A 16,099-nucleotide genomic window follows, 5' to 3' on the forward strand; every position below is an offset into this window, starting at 1 on the left:
AAACGACACAGATTAAAAGGTGATTGGCAAAAGAACCAGAGACGACATGACGAAAAACTATTTTATGTAACAAGTAGTTAGGATTTGAAGTGCACTGCCTGATTGGGTGGTGGATACAGATTCAATAGTGGCCTCTAAAAGGGAATTGTATAAATACTTGAAAGAGAAAAGATTGCAGGAATATGGGCAATGAGTGGGGGAGTGGTACTAACTGGATTGCTCTTTGCAGACTTGATGGGCCGAATGGTCTTCTTCTGTGCTGTACTATTCTATGGTTCTATGATTTTTCCAATTGTTAAAGGTGAGTACTATAATTGTTAAATGATTATTCTTAGATCTGTATCATGTCCTCTACTTCTACTAAAAGCCTATAAGCCATATTTTGAATTGTTCAATGTAAGGCCAGATAGTGGCAGTAATGGTGTACAGTTGTCAATTGTGCTCCATTTGTACCTGCATTGGGTTTTAACTTAATGCCAACAGAAAATTAAGCCATGCCTCCAGAGGACAGGTAAAATTCTTCAGATTTACCGCATTAATAAGCAGAAATATGCCTTTCAACTTTCAACCTTTGCAAATGTTGAGATACAAAGCACAGAACACCCGGTTCATGGAAATTGATTTTATATATTGGATAACCAGTACAAAAAAAAATGAAAAGTGAATCCTTCAGAACAGAAATAATGGGGCAGAAATTCCTCTCGAGGACCTCCCGCGTGCAAAGCACTAAATAATAGAAATAAAATGTGCACTTACCTGAAGCTGCTGCGCCCTCTCGAAATCACGATCCACAGGCCGCCTCTCCCAGCGCATCGCAGTGCATGCTCGTAGGGATGTGCGCAGGAGTCACCTTGTGCCTGGACACCCAATCACAGGTAAGTATTTTCTCATTCATTGTAATAGGAGTTTCGTAAGTTAAAAACCCCAAAACGCACAAACACTGCATAAAACATTTAACAAACACTTCACACAATACACTAATAGAAATTAAAGTTGTTATACATGTTTTTTAAAGAAAAAAAATTGCCGATTTTTAAAAAAAAGTTAGGGTTAGGGTTTAAAATAACACTACCTGAGTGGGCAAGGTTTTAACATAAATATATTTTTTTAATTTTTATTTTAATCATGTTTTTGATAGGTTTTTAAACTCTTATGCCTGTAAAAGTAGGCACAAGATTTTTTGAGGACATTTGCCGAGCAAATTAGGCATAAATCCCGCAATCTTGCCCGTACAACTGTCCTCGTTCCCGAGATGTCTAAGATCTGTCAATCTCCACCTTGGCAGATCAGAAAAGCCAGTTTTCAGCGCATGCGCATTGCACGCTGGAAACTGGCTTTTCCGATGCCTTCCCGGGTCCGTAGAAACTTTGTACAGGCTCGGGGACGTCAGAATTTCTACCCCAATGTCATCCGCCACAGAGGGTTGTAAATTGTCATGAGACTCCTGCTGCTGAAGTTAATAAACACTAATGGATCTCCTGTGGTGTTGCTTAAGGCTACACTGGACCTGGAGTGCAGTATCTGATGTTTACTGTGGGCTCACTGCATCATCATCATCATAGGCGGTCCCTCGTATCAAGGATGACTTGTTTCCACACCAAAAAGGGATGAGTTCACAGGTGTTTCAATAAAGGATCTAATATTCTAGTTCCCAACCTACATGTTGAAGTTTGTCATATGCCTGTGCATGGATTTTTTTAACATGTGGTGGCCGTTGCACACCAGCCACCACACAGGCTTGACAGAGCTAGGTCTTGGTCCAGTGGCAAGGATTAAGCAAGACGACTGGAGGTCATATCGCAGTGTGGGCTGGCCCGTGCTGCCCCTGGGCCCTCATCTCGTCTGGGCCCCGAACTCACGCCTCTCCTGGGCTCCGATCATGTCACTCCACGATCACTCGTTGCTCCTGCGCCCCACTGCAGATTAACGGCAGCAGCAATTTGCCCTTCACTGTGATACAGCAAATTTAATGCAGCATATTTGACATGAGGAAAAGGTGTTTTCCATCTTTCTGATACAGAAAGATATAGGGCTAGACTTTCCATTTCCTACTGTTACCGCCCGTATCTCGGCGGTAATCGGGCGGTATGAACTTATCAGGCCAGAAATTGCGGCCTCCCCAGGTCCGTACGGAGTTTCTACGGACCCAGAAAGGCATCGGAAAAGCCGATTTTCAGCGCACAATGTGCATGCGCTGAAAACCGGCTTTTCCAATCTGTCAAGTTTCTGGCTTGACAGATCCTCCGTATCTCAGGAGCGAGGACATTTGCGTGGGCAAGATTGCAGAATTTACGCATACCTTGCCCAGCAAATGTCCTCAAATCTCTTGTGCCTGATAAAAGCAGGGTCATAGCCTACTGTTACAGATGTAAGAGTTTAAAAACACAAAATATAATTAAATTAAAAAAACACATATTTTTAAAAACCCTGCCCACTATGTTACATTTATTTTTAACCATAATTAAAACTTTTTTTAAAAATTGGCAAATTTTTTTTCTTTAAACATTTCTATCAACTATAATTTCTATAGTGTATTTATGTGAGGTGTTTTTTTTTTAAATGTTTTACGTAGTGTTTGGGTGTTTGGGGGTGTTTCTCATTCATGGTACTCCTATTAATATGAATGAGAAAATACTTACCCACGATTGGGTGTCCAGCCCCACATGATTCCTGCAGACGTCCCAACGTGAACGCGTTCCGTTGCGCAAGAGGAGGCGGCCTCGAGTCCGGGATCTCGGGCGGGCATTCGACCAAAAGGTAAGTGCGCATCTTTTCTCTTACATAGAAACATAGAAACATAGAAAATAGGTGCAGGAGCAGGCCATTCAGCCCTTCTAGCCTGCACCGCCATTCAATGAGTTCATGGCTGAACATGAAACTTCAGTACCCCCTTCCTGCTTTCTCGCCATACCCCTTGATCCCCCGAGTAGTAAGGACTTCATCTAACTCCCTTTTGAATATATTTAGTGAATTGGCCTCAACTACTTTCTGTGGTAGAGAATTCCACAGGTTCAACACTCTCTGGGTGAAGAAGTTTCTCCTCATCTCGGTCCTAAATGGCTTACCCCTTATCCTTAGACTGTGACCCCTGGTTCTGGACTTCCCCAACATTGGGAACAATCTTCCTGCATCTAACCTGTCTAAACCCGTCAGAATTTTAAACGTTTCTATGAGGTCCCCTCTCATTCTTCTGAACTCCAGTGAATACAAACCCAGTTGATCCAGTCTTTCTTGATAGGTCAGTCCCACCATCCCGGGAATCAGTCTGGTGAATCTTCGCTGCACTCCCTCAATAGCAAGAATGTCCTTCCTCAAGTTAGGAGACCAAAACTGTACACAATACTCCAGGTGTGGCCTCACCAAGGCCCTGTACAACTGTAGCAACACCTCCCTGCCCCTGTAATCAAATCCCCTCGCTATGAAGGCCAACATGCCATTTGCTTTCTTAGCCGCCTGCTGTACCTGCATGCCAACCTTCAATGACTGATGTACCATGACACTTAATTTTAGTTCCATGCCTGCGGGAAGAGGAAACCGGAATTTCTGGGCCATCGAGTTTTCAATACTGCCCGCTTACCGCCGAGATCAAAAGCCTCTAGTTTCGGCTTTTTTTCCCCGGTGGTAGTAGTAGTGGGCGGTAGTGAGCGGTACACATCCCTCGTGCAAGGCCGGCTTCTGTTGCAACAGCCGTACTGCGCATGTGTGTTTTCTTTTTCTCCCCGCGTTTCGGGGGTCAGGGGTCAGCCCATGCATGTGCAGTTGAGGAAGGGTGGGGTAGAGAGAGAGAGGAGAGGAAAAAAATCACTTTCAACAGAGGCAAGCGTAGGTGCACGGGAAGAGGCCCTGCAGAGCTGGAAGAGCTCACGGAACTGGAGGAGCGGGCCGCAACCTTCACAAGGGCTCATGATCGCGCAGCCACCCGTGGGGGTGCAGATCCGGTGTTGGCGCCACGTAAGTCATGCATAATCCCCGGGCCGTGCATAGTCATGTGAACATAATGTATAAATTATGCCAAGTGATGTAATGTAATGCTGGGACCATAATGAAATATTATCATGTCATGCAGTCTCTGTAAATTCTGTTCATGTTCATTGCATGTAGCGTCTCTCGGTGATACATAATGCAGTAATGTTGCTCTCTACACATGTCTACACAATGTAAGCATTAAAATGTCACCCTGACCCTGCCTCCCTCCCTCCCTTGCCCTTCTTCTTACATCTTCTGTTATGTTTTCGAGCTAACCAGGAGCACGCAGTGCCGATTGTCGTACTTATTAGCGGAGACGATACTGAAGAGCAGGAGGAGGATGATGAAGAAGAAAACATCCGGCTATCCGATCCACCCCAGGAAGCACCATTGGAAGTGGAGGTAGAAGGGGGACAGCTACTGAAGGGTCCTTCATTCCTGCGACCACCTCTTCCTCAGCCAAATCCACATTTCATAGATTCAGCTCCGAGGAAGTGGCTGGACCAAGCAGTGTGCAGCAGGGCACACCGAGTGGTACAGCCCCCATGCCTAATCCACGGAGGTTGATTCGGCAGGGGATGCGTGCTTGAAGACAGGCAGACGCCAACCCGGACATGGTTACACTGTCTATGGCGAGTGTCAACATAGGTCGAGAGCTCCGCCAGGCAATAAGTGGACTAGCTGGAAACGTCGCAGCGCAATCAGCACGCCTATTGGAGGACACGGCGGTGCTGATTACGGTGATGCGGCAAATCGCCGAATCCACTGATGCCGTGCGGCAGCCGCTGGAGTCGGCGTACGATACTGAACCCCAAGGTGTCGTACCACCACTGCCGACAGCATGTGGGAGTCAGGGGCATGCCGATATTTCTGACTCCAACTCCAGATTCCCCACACTTGGCACTGCCACCATCACCCCCCACCCCACAGCAGCAGCGCTCGCGGCGTCCTATTGCACAAGGCACTGGTCCCAACTCGGGCAGGGGTAGGGGTGATGAAAAAAACATTTGGGGGTGAGGTGGTGGGAGGGTGATGATGGGAGAGGCAGTGGTCACAGGTAGATTTGTTGGCAGGTTGGGGGGGGGCTAGGGTTAGGGTTAGGGTTAGGGTTAGGGTTAAGGGGGGGTGAACGGAGGGGTTGTTTATTCAAAAAATGTTAATGAAAAATTGTTTACTGTTTTGTTTACTGTTTATGGGGGGTGTTATTTGTGTTTTTTAATGAAAAATTGTTTACTGTTTGGAGTGTTGTGGGTTTAATATTTAAGGTTTAATGTTTAATTTTTTCAATCTTGCAAATTTAAAAAATATGTTTCAAATTTACTTTTAAAAGAATTATTTTTTATTTATTAATTTATTTGACAAAATACATTTTTCAAAATGTCTAAAATGTTATTGAACTTAACAATTATTGTGCAGTGTTTCACTCACTTTTACAAGTCCCCTCTGTCCTGAGGTGGTCCTGCAGTCTCCTGTGGCAATTCCTGTCCCCTTCTGATTGACAAGTTGTGCAACATGCAACACACCACAATAAACTCCGCGACCTGCTCAGGGTGGTATTGTAGGCTGCCACGAGAGTGGTCCAGGCATCTGAAATGCTGCTTCAGCACTCCAATTGTCTTTTCAACGATATTGCGTTTGGCTATGTGGCTGTTATTGTAACGATGCTCGGCATCTGTTTGAGACTTATGGAGGGGGGTCAAGAGCCAGGTGGCGAGGCCATATCCTTTGTCATCCAGCATTTACCTGTGGCTGACTCTTAGAGGTTGGAGACAGTGCTCTCACGCAAGATGTGTGCATCATGAATGCCCGCTGGAAAATTGGCATTTACTGCCATGATTATTTGCTTGTGGTCGACCACGAGCTGCACATTCAGGGAGTGGAATCCCTTTTGGTTCTGAAACCCCTCTGCATCCTCTAAAGGTGCTCTCAGGGCAATGTGCGTACAGTCTATTGCACCATGGACCTTAGGGAAGTTTGCTATTCTCAAGAAACCCAAAGGCCTCTCACTCTGTGCCTCCCTGGTCATTGGGAAGTTTATAAAGTCAAACCTTCGTGGGTAAAGCGCTTCTGTCACCTGGCGAATGCAGCAAGATGCAGCAAATGTCGCCAGCTGATGCTTGAAAGGAACCCAAAGCATAGAAGGAAAGTGCCGTAGTAACCTTAACCTCAAGGGGTAGTGCTGTCCTGATGGAGCTATTGGCTTCAGGTCTCCCTTAATTAGCTGGCATATTTCATTGATGACCTCCTTTCAGAAGCACAGCCTTCTAACGCACGTGTTATCAGACAAGTCCAGGTATGACCGCTTATCCCTGTAAATGCGTTAGATGCAAGGTCTCCTCCTCCTCAACAGTTTGCCACCTCTTTGATTGGGCACATAATGCTCTTCAATGAACCTTCTTCCAGCTGTATTCTGCAGCATGTAATTAGTTAGCAGTATTGGCTGAGAAATTGCAGGCCCCATTCCTTTAAAAGTCCTCTAAACTGTCAAAAATGATTACATTTTCCTTAAACAACCAAAAAATTAAACCAGATACTCTACTATACACTCAGATTATAAACATTGATTTGAAAAATAGGCTCAAGAATGATTTTAATGCTACCTACAAGCAGAAGCAGTCTTTTCTTCAAATACATCCGTTTAAAAAATGGTGTCCATACTGCTGGCTTAAGGTCAGGTAAGTGCAGCTTTTTCAGGGCGGTAGAAAATGGTGGCGGTAATTTGGGCGGTATTTTGGTGAAATGCCGAAATTAGCACCCGGCGGTAATATGGGCGGTGTACGTTGAAGTGCTTGGAAAATCACCTGCAGCTGATGGGCGGGCAGTTCCATTTACCGCCGGCGGTAATAGGCAGCCGAAATTACCGCTGGCGGTATATGGGCGGTAATTGGGCATTAGTTTCCACTAAAAGCAAATAATCAGTGGTAATGGTTGAAAAAATGGAAAATGGGCAGTAATATGGGCGGTAAATGGGTGGAATGTTGTCAAAAGTAAATTATAGGCTTTATCCATAGAATATTTATATTTTATTTTCCTACCACTCTGCAAAACTTGCTTAAGATGCAAGTATATTTTTTCTTCTATTCCTAGAAGCTAGTGGCCCTGAGTTTCCAGGAGGGTCCTAAACCTTCCTTCCTTTGCTCAATTATATATGTAATAGAACAAATATTTTTCTCCCCTATACGTCCCACAGTTGATTTGTCATTTCTGCTGAAGCTGCTGTTGGTGTAGCACTGACGAGAGACGTTTTCTCATTGGCAAGTCTACTTCAACGATTCGGCAAGATAGACAAGAAGGGAAAGAAGGTGGGGTAGCTCTGTTAATAAAGGATGATATCAGGGCAGTTGTGAGAGACGATATTGGCTCTAATGAACAAAATATTGAATCATTGTGGGTGGAGATTAGAGATAGTAAGGGGAAAAAGTCACTGGTGGGCATAGTTTATAGGCCCCCAAATAATAACTTCACGGTGGGGCGGGCAATAATCAAGGGAATAATGGAGGCATGTAAAAAAGGAACGGCAGTAGTCATGGGGAATTTTAACCTACATATCGATTGGTCAACTCAAATCGCACAGGGTAGCCTGGAGGAGGAATTCATAGAATGCATACGGGATTGTTTCTTAGAACAGTATGTAACAGAACCTACAAGGGAGCAAGCTATCTTAGATCTGGTCCTGTGTAATGAGACAGGAAAAATAAACAATCTCCGAATAAAAGATCCTCTCGGAATGAGTGATCACAGTATGGTTGAATTTGTAATACAGATTGAGGGTGAGGAAGTTGTGTCAGAAACGAGCGTACTATGCTTAAACAAAGGGGACTACAGTGGGATGAGGGCAGAATTGGCTAAAGTAGACTGGAAACACAGACTAAACGGTGACACAATTGAGGAACAGTGGAGGACTTTTAAGGAGCTCTTTCATAGTGGGCAACAAAAATATATTCCAGTGAAAAAGAAGGGCGGTAAGAGAAGGGATAACCAGCCGTGGATAACCAAGGAAATAAAGGAGAGTATCAAATCAAAGACCAATGCGTATAAGGTGGCCAAGGTTAGTGGGAAATGAGAGGATTGGGAAAATTTTAAACAACAGCAAAGAATGACTAAAAAAGCAATAAAGAAAGGAAAGATAGATTTCGAAGATAAACTTGCGCAAAATATAAAAACAGATAGTAAAAGCTTTTACAGATATATAAAACGGAAAAAAGTGACAAAAGTAAATGTTGGTCCCTTAGAAGATGAGAAGGGGGATTTAATAATGGGAAATGTGGAAATGGTTGAGACCTTAAACAATTATTTTGCTTCGGTCTTCACAGTGGAAGACACAAAAACAATGCCAAAAATTGCTGGTCACGGGAATGTGGGAAGAGAGGACCTTGAGACAATCACGATCACTAGGGGGGTAGTGCTGGACAGGCTAATGGGACTCAAGGTAGACAAGTTCCCTGGTCCTGATGAAATGCATCCCAGGGTATTAAAAGAGATGGCGGAAGTTATAGCAGATGCGTTTGTTATAATCTACCAAAATTCTCTGGACTCTGGGGAGGTACCAGCGGATTGGAAAGCAGCTAATGTAACGCCTCTGTTTAAAAAAGAGGGCAGACAAAAGGCAGGTAACTATAGGCCGGTTAGTTTAACATCTGTAGTGGGGAAAATGCTTGAAACTATCATTAAGGAAGAAATAGCGGGACATCTAGATAGGAATAGTGCAATCAAGCAGACGCAGCATGGATTCATGATGGGGAAATCATGTTTAACTAATTTACTAGAATTCTTTGAGGATATAACGAGCATGGTGGATAGAGGTGTACCGATGGATGTGGTGTATTTAGATTTCCAAAAGGCATTCGATAAGGTGCCACACAAAAGGTTACTGCAGAAGATAGAGGTACGCGGAGTCAGAGGAAATGTATTAGCATGGATAGAGAATTGGCTGGCGAACAGAAAGCAGAGAGTCGGGATAAATGGGTTCTTTTCAGGTTGGAAATCGGTGGTTAGTGGTGTGCCACAGGGATCGGTGCTGGGACCACAACTGTTTACAATATACATAGATGACCTGGAAGAGGGGACAGAGTGTAGTGTAACAAAATTTGCAGATGACACAAAGATTAGTGGGAAATCGGATTGTGTAGAGGACACAGAGAGGCTGCAAAGAGATTTGGATAGGTTAAGCGAATGGGCGAAGGTTTGGCAGATGGAATACAATGTCGGAAAGTGTGAGGTCATCCACCTTGGGAAAAAAAAACAGAAAAGGGAATATTATTTGAATGGGGAGAAATTACAACATGCTGAGATGCAGAGGGACTTGGGGGTCCTTGTGCATGAATCCCAAAAAGTTAGTTTGCAGGTGCAGCAGGTAATCAGGAAGGCAAATGGAATGTTGGCCTTCAGTGCGAGAGGGATGGAGTACAAAAGCAGGGAGGTCCTGCTGCAACTGTATAGGGTATTGGTAAGGCCGCACCTGGAGTACTGCGTGCAGTTTTGGTCACCTTACTTAAGGAAGGATATACTGGCTTTGGAGGGGGTACAGAGACGATTCACTAGGCTGATTCTGGAGATGAGGGGGTTACCTTATGATGATAGATTGAGTAGACTGGGTCTTTACTCATTGGAGTTCAGAAGGATAAGGGGTGATCTTATAGAAACATTTAAAATCATAAAAGGAATAGACAAGATAGAGGCAGAGAGGTTGATTCCACTGGTAGGAGAGGCTAGAACTAGGGGGCACAGCCTCAAAATACGGGGGAGCCAATTTAAAACCGAGTTGAGAAGGAATTTCTTCTCCCAAAGGGTTGTGAATCTGTGGAATTCTCTGCCCAAGGAAGCAGTTGAGGCTAGCTCATTGAATGTATTCAAGTCACAGATAGATAGATTTTTAACCAATAAGGTAATTAAGGGTTACGGGGAGCGGGCGGGTAAGTGGAGCTGAGTCCATGGCCAGATCAGCCATGATCTTGTTGAATGGCGGAGTAAGCTCGAGGGGCTAGATGGCCTACTCCTGTTCCATGTTCTTATGTTCTTATGTTCAAATTTTTTTTGCGGTGCCCTGCTTTGGAGCACCTATTTCAGGTGGACTTCCAATTCTTCAGTATCAAAGGGAGGAAGCGAGGATTTGCACCCCAATTACTCTGTCCTTTCTCTTTGCAGATACTGACTGATCTGTTCTTTATTTCCAGCATTTTTACCTTGTTTTAGATTTCTAGCACTTTCCCTTTCGTTTTGCTATTTCAATAATTTCCCATGTGCCTTCATTGTGCCAGTCTACTTTTCTGCCACCACAGCAACTTACTTTTTAATGGACAGCTGCAGCTCTTTCAGAACTGCTGCCTCAATAGCATTTGCACTCTTCAATCAGTGTGCAACAGGCTGTGTTCACTGTGTAACTTTTTATGTGCCACTTGCCTATAGGTGATGGGTCTCCCAATACAAAGAACTGTCATAAGTGAATTAATGACACGCAAACAGTTACACTAGTTAGACGACTGAACAATAGTTCTAATGTTAAGAGTGCTATTTTATTTGACAATAAATCTGAATGAAAATTATTCATGGTCAAAGAATAGGACCTTAAGTTTAAATATTTATAGTTTAGCAGTTCCTGCAATAAGCTATTTCTCCTAATTATACTTAGTTAAATTTCAGATTGGATGTATTTCCACAAGTTAGTCAAAAGAATCACCTTAGAATGAATATCTTTGCTTTTATAATTAATGCTAATGTATTAATTCTGTTTTCATGCTACTCACGGGCCACTATGCCCTCGGTCTTCACTGAGATTTTCTTAAACTTACCAAAATCTCAATGGAAATTGTGAAAATAGAAAAGAGAAGCTAATGATTTGTCTGGAAACTAACTGTAAACATTGACACAAGTGATTCTTTAGGCTGACGGCACTGAGGCACATCCATTTCGCAGCTTAACTGATCCAAAACAGAATGAACAGAGCTCCTCCAAGGAGCGTTTAACTCGTGATTACTTTAAGATGGATTTCAATGAAAACAAAGAATGACATGGGGCTCATCTATGGTTAAGTACTCAACATTCTGCACACTTACAGTTTTCTGCAAAATGTTGATAGTTCGAGTAGAAAGAATGCTTGAAATGCAATTTTTCAGCAAGGCTGCTATCAGGAATTTGATCAAGTTCAGAAATCATGAACTGTATAAAAATGACCCTTATTGTAAATACTGTGGAGGATTTCCATGGTTGATAGTATTTTCAATATGCTTGGAGCACTCTTTATCTGGATCAAGAAATTTCAGGCTTGCAACCCAAATATTATATAATAACCATAAAGGAAAAATAACAAGAAAGCAGTCCAGCACCTGGAAGAAGGTGGGGGTGTAAAATTTTAAATGGGGAATGCATACCCAACCTGCTGCATACGCGTCTGCCGACAGTTTTACAGCAACCTGTTGTGTGGGGTGTGTTTGTCCCGTCTTGGAGAGGCCGGACACATTATTATAATATTTAAATCAGGCGCTCACAGTGCAGTTGGGAGTCTGATTTAAATTTAACAGTTGCGGTCAGGATTTCTCAGGGCTCAGAAAACCCAGTAATGAAATGGAAACAGGAGCAGCCGGCTCCAGCAGGTAAGTTCTGTTTATGATGAATGTCAGGATCATAATTCAGTAGTGAACCAAGCTGAATTTAAAAAAATACTGAGGAGAACTGAGAAAGGAAGGGCAGAGAGATTGTATGAGAACAGATTAGCAGGTAACATAAATGGCACCCAAAAGTCTTTTATAAACATATTAATAGTAAAAGGGTAGTGAAAGGAAGGATAGGGCTGATTAGGGATCAGAAAGGAGATCTTCTTGTGGAGGCAGAGAGCATGGCTGAGGTACTAAATGAGTACTTTACATCTGTCTTCTAGAAAAGAAGAAGGTGCTGCCAATGTCACAGTAAAGGAGGTAGTAGTAGAGAAATTTGATGGGATAAAAATAGATAAAGAGAAGGTATTTAAAAGCTTGGCAGCGCTCAAAATAGAACTGTCACCCAGTCTGGATGGGATGCATTCTAGGATGCTGAGGGAAGCAAGTGTGAAGATTGTGAAAGCCCTGGCCACATTCTTCCAATCCTCGTTGGATATCGGAGTGGCGCCAGAGGCATTTCTGAGCCTTAAACAACAGCCCAACGCAGGAGCAGCAAAGCAGATCATGGCTGATCATTCAACCTCAGTACTCCATTCCTGCTTTCTCTCCATACCCCTTGATCCCTTTGGCCATAAGGGCCATATCTAACTCCCTTTTGAATATATCTAACGAATTGGCCTCAACAACTTTCTGCTGTAGAGAATTCCACAGGTTAACCACTCTCTGAGTGAAGAAATTTCTCCTCATCTCGGTCCTAAATGGCTTACCCCTTATTCTTAGACTGTGACCCCTGGTTCTGGAACTCACCAGCAACGGGAACATTCTTCCTGCCTCTAACCTGTCCAATCCCGTCAGAATTTTATATGTTTCTATGAGATCCCCTCTCATTCTTCTAAACTCCAGTGGATACAAGCCCAGTTGATCCAATCTCTCCTCATATGTCAGTCCTGCCATCCCGGGAATCAGTCTGGTGAACCTTCGCTGTACTCCCTCAATAGCAAGAATGTCCTTCCTCAGATTAGGGGACCAAAACTGAACTCAATATTCCAGGTGTGGCCTCACCAAGGCTCTGTGCAACTGCAGTAAGACCTCCCTGCTCTTAGAATCAAATTCCCTAGCCATGAAGGCCAACATGCCATTTGCCTTCTTCACCGCCTGCTGTACCTGCATGCCAAACTTCAATGACTGATGTACCATGACACCCAGGTCTCATTGCACCACCCCTTTTCCTAATCTGTCACCATTCAGATAATATTCTGTCTTCCTGTTTTTGCCACCAAAGTGGATAACCTCACATTTATCCACATTATACTGCATCTGCCATGCTTTTGCCCACTCACCTAACCTGTCCAAGTCACTCTGCAGCCTCTTAGCATCCTCTTCACAGCTCACACCGCCACCCAGCTTAGTGTCATTTGCAAACTTGGAGATATTACATTCAATTCCTTCATCTAAATCGTTAATGTATATTGTAAATAGCTGGGGTTAGTGGGAGTTGTGTACAGACCTCCAAACATTAGTAGTGATGTTGGGGACGGCATCAAACAGGAAATTAGGGGTGCATGCAATAAAGGTGCAGCAGTTATCATGGGAGACTTTAATATGCATATAGATTGGGCTAACCAAACTGGAAGCAATACGGTGGAGGAGGATTTTCTGGAGTGCATAAGGGATGGTTTTCTCGACCAGTATGTCGAGGAGCCAACTAGGGGGGAGGCCATCTTAGACTGGGTGTTGTGTAATGAGAGAGGATTAATTAGCAATCTCGTTGTGTGAGGTCCCTTGGGGAAGAGTGACCGTAATATGGTGGAATTCTACATTAGGATGGAGAATGAAACAGTTAATTCAGAAACCATGGTCCAAAACTTAAAGAAGGGTAACTTTGAAGGTATGAGGCGTGAATTGGCTAGGATAGATTGGCGAATGATACTTAAGGGGTTGACAGTGGATGGGCAATGGCAGACATTTAAAGATCACATGGATGAACTTCAACAACTGTACATCCCTGTCTGGCGTGAAAATAAAAAAGGGAAGGTGGCTCAACCGTGGCTATCAAGGGAAATCAGGGATAGTATTAAAGCCAAGGAAGTGACATACAAATTGGCCAGAAATAGCAGCGAACCCGGGGACTGGGAGAAATTTAGAACTCAGCAGAGGAGGACAAAGGGTTTGATTAGGGCAGGGAAAATAGAGTACGAGAAGAAGCTTGCAGGGAACATTAAAACAGACTGCAAAAGCTTCCATAGATATGTAAAGAGAAAAAGGTTAGTAAAGACAAACGTAGGCCCCCTGCAGTCAGAATCAGGGGAAGTCATAACGGGGAACAAAGAAATGGCAGACCAATTGAACAAGTACTTTGGTTCGGTATTCACAAAGAAGGACACAAACAACCTCCCGGATAAAAAAGGGGTCAGAGGGTCCAGTAAGAAGGAGGAACTGAGGGAAATCCTTATTAGTCGGGAAATAGTGTTGGGGAAATTGATGAGATTGAAGGACGATAAATCCCCAGGGCCTGATGGTCTGCATCCCAGAGTACTTAAGGAGGTGGCCTTGGAAATAGCGGATGCATTGACAGTCATTTTCCAACATTCCATAGACTCTGGACGGTAGCCAATGTAACCCCACTTTTTAAAAAAGGAGGGAGAAAGAAAACAGGGAATTATAGACTGGTCAGCCTGACATCGGTAGTGGGTAAAATGATGGAATCAATTATTAAGGATGTCATAGCAGCGCATTTGGAAAGAGGTGATATGATCGGTCCAAGTTGACATGGATTTGTGAAAGGGAAATCATGCTTGACAAATCTTCTGGAATTTTTTGAGGATGTTTCCAGTAGAGTGGACAAGGGAGAACCAGTTGATGTGGTGTATTTGGACTTTCAGAAGGCTTTTGACAAGGTCGCACACAAGAGATTAATGTTAAAGCACATGGGATTGGGGGTAGCGTGCTGATGTGGATTGAGAACTGGTTGGCAGACAGGAAGCAAAGAGTAGGAGTAAATGGGTACTTTTCAGAATGGCAGACAGTGACTAGTGGGATACCGCAAGGTTCTGTGCTGGGGCCCCAGCTGTTTACATTGTACATTAATGATTTAGACGAGGGGTTTAAATGTAGTATCTCCAAATTTGCGGATGACACTAAGTTGGGTGGCAGTGTGAGCTGCGAGGAGAATGCTATGAGGCTGCAGAGTGACTTGGATAGGTTAGGTGAGTGGGCAAATGCATAGCAGATGAAGTATAATGTGGATAAATATGAAGTTATCCACTTTGGTGGTAAAAACAGAGAGACAGACTATTATCTGAATGGTGACAGATTAGTAAAAGGGGAGGTTCAACGAGACCTGGGTGTCATGGTACATCAGTCATTGAAGGTTGGCATGCAGGTACAGCAGGCGGTTAAGAAAGCAAATGGCATGTTGGCCTTCATAGCGAGGGGATTTGAGTACAGGGGCAGGGAAGTGTTACTGCAGTTGTACAGGGCTTTGGTGAGGCCACACCTGGAGTATTGTGTACAGTTTTGGTCTCTTAACTTGAGGGAGGACATTCTTGCTTTTGAGGGGGTGCATTGAAGGTTCACCAGACTGATTCCCGGGATGGCGGGACTGACATATCAAGAAAGACTGGATCAACTGGGCTTGTATTCACTGGAGTTCAGGAGAATGAGAGGGGATCTCATAGAAACGTTTAAAATTCTGACGGGTTTAGACAGGTTAGATGCAGGAAGAATGTCCCAATGTTGGGGAAGTCCAGAATCAGGGGTCACAGTCTAAGGATAAGGGGTAAGCCACTTAGGACCGAGATGAGGAGAAATTTCTTCACCCAGAGAGTGGTGAATCTGTTGAATTCTCTACCACAGAAAGTTGTTGAGGCCAATTCACTAAATATATTCAAAAAGGAGTTAGATGTAGTCCATACTACTAGGGGGTTAAGGGGTACGGCGAGAAAGCAGGAATGGGGTACTGAAGTTACATGTTCAGCCATGAACTCATTGAATGGCGGTGCAGGCTCGAAGGGCCGAATGGCCAACTCCTGCACCTATTTTTTTGTTTCTATCTATGTCCCAACACTGAACCTGCGGCACCCCACTGGTCACTGCCTGCCATTCTGAAAAGGACCCATTTATTTGGACTCTCTGCTTCCTATCTGCCAACCAGTTCTCTATCCACGTCAATACATTACCCCCAATACAATGTGCTTTAATTTTGCACACTGATCTCTTGTGTGGGGCCTTGTCAAAAGCCTTTTGAAAGTCCAAATACACCACATCCACTGGTTCTCCCTTGTCCACTCTACTAGTTACATCCTCAAAAAATTCTAGAAGATTTTTCAAGCATGATTTCCCTTTCATAAATCCATGCTGTCACCGCTTTCCAAATGCGCTGCTATTTCATCTTTAATAATAGATTCCAACATTTTCCCCACCAGCGATGTCAGGCTAACCAGTCTATAATTCACTGTTTTCTCTCTCCCTCCTTTTTTAAAAAGTGGTGTTTCATTAGCTACTCTCCAGTCCATAGGAACTGATCCAGAGTCAATAGAATG

Source organism: Pristiophorus japonicus, chromosome 1, assembly GCF_044704955.1.
Source record: "Pristiophorus japonicus isolate sPriJap1 chromosome 1, sPriJap1.hap1, whole genome shotgun sequence".
In the NCBI taxonomy this organism is placed as follows: Eukaryota; Metazoa; Chordata; class Chondrichthyes; family Pristiophoridae; genus Pristiophorus; species Pristiophorus japonicus.